We start from the raw sequence: 7,010 nt of genomic DNA on the forward strand, positions 1-7,010 counted from the left end.
AGCCTACCATTATCCTTGAAAGACTAAAACCCTTGTTGCATAAATTCAAAGAAATTTGGCCAATGACATTCTCGATGGATTGCCTCCCATGTGAGATATCCAGCACCATATCGACATTGTCCCTGAGTCCAATTTACCCAATCTTCCTCACTATCGGATGAGTCCGAAGGAGAGAAATTTTACGAGGGTAAGTGGATGAACTGATCTATAAGGGTCTTATTCAAGAAAGCATGAGCCCATGCACCGTACCATCTCTATTAACTCCTAAGAAAGATGGGAGTTGGTGTATGTGTGTCGACAACCGGGCCATCAACAAAATCACTATAAAATACAGGTTTCCCATACCACAGATGGACGATATGTTGGACATGCTTGAGGGCACAAAATTATTCTCTAAATTGGATTTAAGGAATGGCTACCATCATATTTGAATATGGCCGTGTGATGAGTGGAAGACGACATTCAAGACCAAGGACGGGTTGTATGAATGGATGGTCATGCCCTTTGGTCTTTGGAACGCGCCTAGTACATTCATGAGGTTGATGAACCAAGTTTTGAAACTATTCATTGGGCGGTTCGTCGTGGTCTATTTTGATGACATCTTGATATACAGTCAGGATGAAGTAAGCCATATGGAGTACATCTGGCAGATCCTTCAAGTGTTCATTGAAAGTAAGTTGTATCTCAATTTAAAAAAGTGCAACTTTTTGATTGATAGCCCGTTGTTTTTGGGCTTTGCTGTGACATCCACGGGCATTCGAATGGATGAGGAAAAGGTTAAAGCCATTAAAGAATGGCTAGTCCTAACAAACCTACATGAAGTACGAAGTTTTCATGGATTGGCGGCATTCTATTGTGGGTTTGTGAAGAATTTTAGCATCATTGTATCTCCAATTATAGACTACATGAAGAAGAGACAATTTTAGTAGACTGGCGAAATCGATAGGAGCTTTGCCAAAATTAAACACTAGTGTCTACAACCTCGGTCTTTTACTTCCTAGCTTCGACAAATTATTCAAAGTTGAATGTGATGCTTCCTATGTCGGGATTGGGAGAGTCTTGTCTTAAAAAGGTCGGCCAGTAGCCTTTTATAGTAAAAAAATTTAGCGATGCACGCAAAAAGTGGTTGACATATGAGCTCGAATTGTATTCAGTGGTACAAGCATTGCGGCATTGATGACATTACTTGCTTCAAAGGGAGTTAATTCTTTATACAGACGATTAAGCTCTCAAATTTATTAATAACCAAGTTAACATGAAATGCGTGCATGCTAGGTGAATTTCGTTCTTCCAGGAATTCATGTTTGTGCTGAAACATAAGTTTGGGCAGCAAAATAAGTGGCTGATGCACTGAGTCACCATGCAACTTTGTTGTTACAATGAGCAGTGAGGTTGTCAGGTTTGAGCACCTCAAAGACATATGTTGACAACGACGACTTTGAGGATGCTGTTAGATGCCAAGAAGGTCACCTTAGAGACCTACATATGCAAGACAGATTCCTTTTCAAAGGGAATTGACTGTGCATCCCCAAAAGCTTGCTGAGGGAGTTAATCATCCAACAGTTACATGGAAGTGACCTTAGTGGATATCTTAAATGAGATAAGACGCAAGCTCTTGTTGAAAAACGATACTCATGACCATAGTTAATACATGATGTGTGTAGAGTGGTGCAGCACTGTCATCTTTGTCAGGTCTCCAAGGAACATTCTCATAATACGGGCCTGTACACACCATTACCTGTACCTGACGGCCCTTGGGAGGACCTATCGATGAACTTCATGTTGGGTCTCCTACTAGCACAATGTGGCATAGATTCAGTGTTCGTGGTGGTAGATTATTTATCGAAGATGACACACTTTATCTCATGCAAAAAGACCCTCGACATGACACACGTGGCAAATTTATTATTTAGAGAGGATGTATGGCTACACGGGACCCCCAAGACTATTACTTCTGATGGCGATACGAAGTTCATTAGCCACTTTTGGTTGATTTTATGGAATCGATTCGGTACACGACTTCAGTTCAGCAGTGCCTACCACTTACAGACTAATGTGCAAATTGAAGTTGCGAATAACATGCTGGGGAACCTCCTTTGATGTATTTCAGGAAAAAATCAAAGCGGTGAGATTTTTCCTTATCTCAAGCAGAGTTTGCATTCAACAACATGGCGAACCGCTCGATAGGGAAGTCCTTGTTCCGAGTTATTTACAGCCGAGTGCCTCGCCACACATTTGACTTGGTCTATTTACCCAAGCTCTCAGGAATGAGCATTGCAACTGAACATATGGCAGACAGAATCATGTGCATTTATGAGGAAGTCGAAGCCAAGTTACACGCCTCAAACGACAAGTACAAGAAACAAGCCGGCAAGCATTAGCGACAAAATGTGTTCGAGGTGGGTGACCAATTTATGGTCCATCTAAGAAAGGAGAGATTTTCGACCGGGACGTATAACAAATCGAAGAACAAGAAGATTGGGCCGGTACCAATCCTCCGAAAGATCATTGACAACATGTATTTGTTGATCTTCTGGATGACGTGGAGATCTCACGTACTTTCAACGTCGCGGACTTGATCAAGTATCATGAACTGAAGCAGGACAAGTTCTTTTGAAGTAGAGGGCACTGATGTAGAAAGGGTCACGAATAATTTCATGACTAAGATGGACCAGAAAAGCCCCGATCGGAGGCGAAGGTGATCCAGAACATCAGAAATTAAAACGAACGTATCTCGCAAATTGGAATGAGTTATCGGACGTACCATATATGATTTTGGGGTAGGGTGAGTTACTTTAACCACCCAACCCGCTTTGTCGGGTTGCCCACGCAGAATTTGTGAGATTCCATCAGATTGATGGTCAAAATCCTTATTTATATTCGTTTTTTTACTATTTATAGTAAGTTTTAGTTTGATTATAACTCTTCATCCCTTGGGCTTTAGGAGTTGCGTCCAACAAGAAAAGTGCTTAGAATAATTAAGAGAATAACATGGTTGAGCTAAACAGGACACTTAATATTTTTGGCCAAAAACCATAGGGTCTAGTGGAAAATCATGTCGTCTATAAATAGTAAGTTTACTATTTATAGTAAGTCACGATTTCAAGGAGTTTTAGTTATAGTATAATTCTGAAACTTATTCCTAGTGTTTATGTTATTATTTAAGAGGTTGTAAGCTCGTATTTCATCATTAATCAAATTATTTCAAAAATTTTAGAATTATTTCTATTTTCTTCTTTTCCTTGTGGATTCAAGGTATCTCTGTGAGGAGTTCAGATAAGTTCCGTGGATTCAGAACAATTATCCCTTTGTGGAAGATGGTGCTTGACCTCAACACGTCCTTCTTACATCAATGGCCCACCTAAGTCAAAGATTAGCCAGATTTTATGGGTTTGAAAGTAGGATTGCACACTTCTAAGTAGTTAGAACAGATCTCGCGTGCATATGAGGATGACCCCCTTCAGAAATCAAGAGAGTTTTTGTCTGCCATTGATTACTAAGAAGTAGCATTTATTGTTTCTTATCTCTTTCCACACATGCATTTTATACTGACACTGCTGATTTATGATTGGACAGTGCTCTGCGAAGCTCCTCAATGTATGTGTTTTATTTACATTATTTAAGAAAATGATGCAAATCCAAAACCCAAGAAAAACTAATAATCGAATGTATTAAAAACTTTTTTTGGGCTATAAAAGTTGGATCAAGATTATATTTGTATTTTCCCTTCATCCACCTCTCTGTAACCAAGCAAGTTAGATGGAAATAAATATTTATGTTAGCTCTGGTAATCACCATTGTTTTCCTGTGTTGTGGTTTATTGAGATTTCAATTTACCTTATTTTTGAGCTCATGTCCTAAAATAATAATCTAAAATAGATAGACGGCAAAGATAAAACACATATTATTTTGGGGTCTATATATCATTGTCAAGCTACTAATCCCTAATGGCACTATCATTATGCAATTCACATCCGTGAGCAAAGGGGGTCCAATGGGGCCCACCCTGATATGTTTCCCAAATCCACTCCAACTACTAGGTGTATGATGAAATTTTAGATATATGACTTGAAAGATGAAGAATGGATAATTTTAATGGACTGACGAAGCCAACATGAACTTTGCCGAAATTAAATACAAGTGTCCACAACCCCGATTCTTGTACTTCCCAACTTCGACAAACTATTCGAAGTTGAATGTGATGCTTCCTATGTCGGGATTGGGGGAGTCTTGTCTTAAAAAGGTCGGCCGGTAGCCTTCTACAATAAAAAACTTAGCAATGCACGCAAAAAGTGATCGACATATGAGATCGAATTGTATGCAGTGGTACAGGCATTGCCGCATTGGCGACATTACTTGCTTCAAAGGGAGTTCATTCTTTACACAGACGATCAAGCTCTCAAATTCATTAATAGCCAAGTTAACGTGAATCGTGTGCATGCTAGGTTTGGGCAGCAAAACAAGTGGCTAATGCACTGAGTCACCATGCAACTTTGTTAGTTACTATGAACAGTGAGGTTATCGGGTTCGAGCACCTTAAGGACATATATACCGACGATGACGACTTCAAGGATGCATGAGTTAGATGCCAAGAAGGTCACCCTAGTGACCTATATATGCAAGACGGGTTCCTTTTCAAAGGGAATTGACTATTCATCCCCAAAAGCTCGCTGAGGGAGCAAATCATCCAAGAGTTACATGAAAGTAGCCTTAGTGGATACCTTGGATAGGACAAGACACGGGCTCTTATTGAAGAATGGTACTCATGGCCATAGTTAGTACGTGATGTGTGTAGAGCAGTGCAGCGCTGTCATGTTTGTTAGGTCTCCAAGGAACATTCTTATAATACAGGCCTCTACACACTGTTACCTGTACCCGACGGCCCTTCGGAGGACCTATCAATGAACTTCGTGTTGGGTCTCCCATGAGCACAACGTGGCATGGATTCGGTGTTCGTGGTGGTAGATTATTTATCAAAGATGACACACTTCATCCCATGTAAGAAGACCCTCGACGCGACACATGTGACAAATTTATTCTTTAGAGAGGTCGTGTGGCTACATGGTTCCCCAAGACTATCACTTCTGATCGCGATATGAAGTTCCTTAGCCACTTCTGGCGGACTTTGTGGAATCAGTTCGGTACACGACTTTAGTTTAGCAATGCCTACCACCCACAGATCGATGGGCAAACTGAAGTTGTGAATCACACGCTGGGGAACCTTCTTTGATGTATTTTTAGAGAAAAATCGAAGCAGTGAGATTTTTCCTTGTCTCAAGCGGAGTTTGCATTCAACAACAATGCGAACTGCTCGATAGGGAAGTCCCCGTTTTAGGTTATTTACGGCCGAGTGTCTCGCCACACATTTGATTTGGTCCATTTGCCCAAGCTCTCAGGAATGATCGTTACAACAAAACATATGGCAGACAGGATCATGGATATTTATGAAGAGGTTGAAGCCAAGTTACATGCCTCGAACGATAACATTACAAGAAACAAGCCGACAAGCATTAACGACAAAAGGTGTTCGAGGTGGGTGACCAAGTTATGGTCCATCTACGGAAGGAGAGATTTTCGATCGGGACGTACAACAAATTGAAGAACAAGAAGATTAGGCCGGTACCGATCTTCCGAAAGATCATTGATAACACGTATGTTGTTGATCTTCCGGATGACATGAAGATCTCACGTACTTTCAACGTCGCAGACTTGACCGAGTATTATGAACTGAAGCAGGACGATAACTTAAAGACGAGTTCTTTTGAAGTGGAGGGGATTGATGTAGAGCGGGTCGCGAATAATTTCAAGGCTAAGATGGACCAAAAAAGACCCGATCAAAAGTGGAGGTGATCTAGAACGTCAGAACTTAAAAGAGATGTATCTCACAAATTGGAATGAGTTATCGGACGTACCATATATGATTTTGGGATAGGATGAGCTACTTTAGCCACCCAACCCGCTATGTCAGGTTGCCCACGCTGAATTTGTGAGATTCTATTATATTGACGGTCAAATCCCTGTTTGTTTCCATTTTTACTATTTATAGTAAGTTTTAGTTTGATTATAACTCTTCATCCCTTGGCTTTAGGAGTTGTGTCCAACATGAAAAGTGCCTGGAATAATTAAGAGAATAACGTGGTTAAGCCAAATAGGACACTTAATATTTTTGGCCAAAAACCATGAGGTCTTGTGGAAATCATAACCCTCTATAAATAGTAAGTTTACTATTTTTAGTAAGTCATGATTTTTAGGAGTTTTAGTTATAGTATAATTCTGAAACTTATTCCTAGGGTTTATATTATTATTTAAGAGATGGTAAGCTTGTATTTCATCATTAATCAAATTATTTCAATTTTTTTAGAATTATTTCAATTTTCTTCTTTTACTCATGGAATCGAGGTATTTTTGTAAGGAGTTCCGATAAGTTCCGTGGATTTAGAACAATTATCCAAGAAGATGGTACTTGACCTCAACATGTCCTTCCCTGCCCAATGGCCCACCTAAGTCACATATTAGCTGGATTTTATGGGTTTGAAAGTAGGATTACACTTCTAAGTAGTTGGGACATATCTCACGTCCATATGAGGATGACCCCTTTAAAAATGAAGAGAGAGTTTTTGTCTGCCACCTATTACTAAGAAACAACATTTATTGTTTCTTATCTCTCTCCACCGATGCATCTATACTGGCACTCTTCTGATTTATGATCGGACAGTGCTATGGGAAGCTCTTCAATGTACGTGTTTTATTTACGTTGTTTAAGAAAATGGTGCAAATCCAAAACCCAAGAAAAACTAATGATTGAATGTATTAAAAACTTTTTTTGGGCTATAAAAGTTAAATCAAGATTATATTTGTATTTTCCCATCATCCAGCTCAGTGTAACCAAGCAAGTTAGATGGGAATAAATACTTATGTTAGCTCTAACAATCACCATTGTTTTCCTGTATTATGGTCTACTTGAGATTTCAATTTGGCTCATTTTTCAGCTCATGTCCTAAAATAATAAT

This window comes from Magnolia sinica, chromosome 11 (genome assembly GCF_029962835.1).
Source record: "Magnolia sinica isolate HGM2019 chromosome 11, MsV1, whole genome shotgun sequence".
In the NCBI taxonomy this organism is placed as follows: domain Eukaryota; kingdom Viridiplantae; phylum Streptophyta; class Magnoliopsida; order Magnoliales; family Magnoliaceae; genus Magnolia; species Magnolia sinica.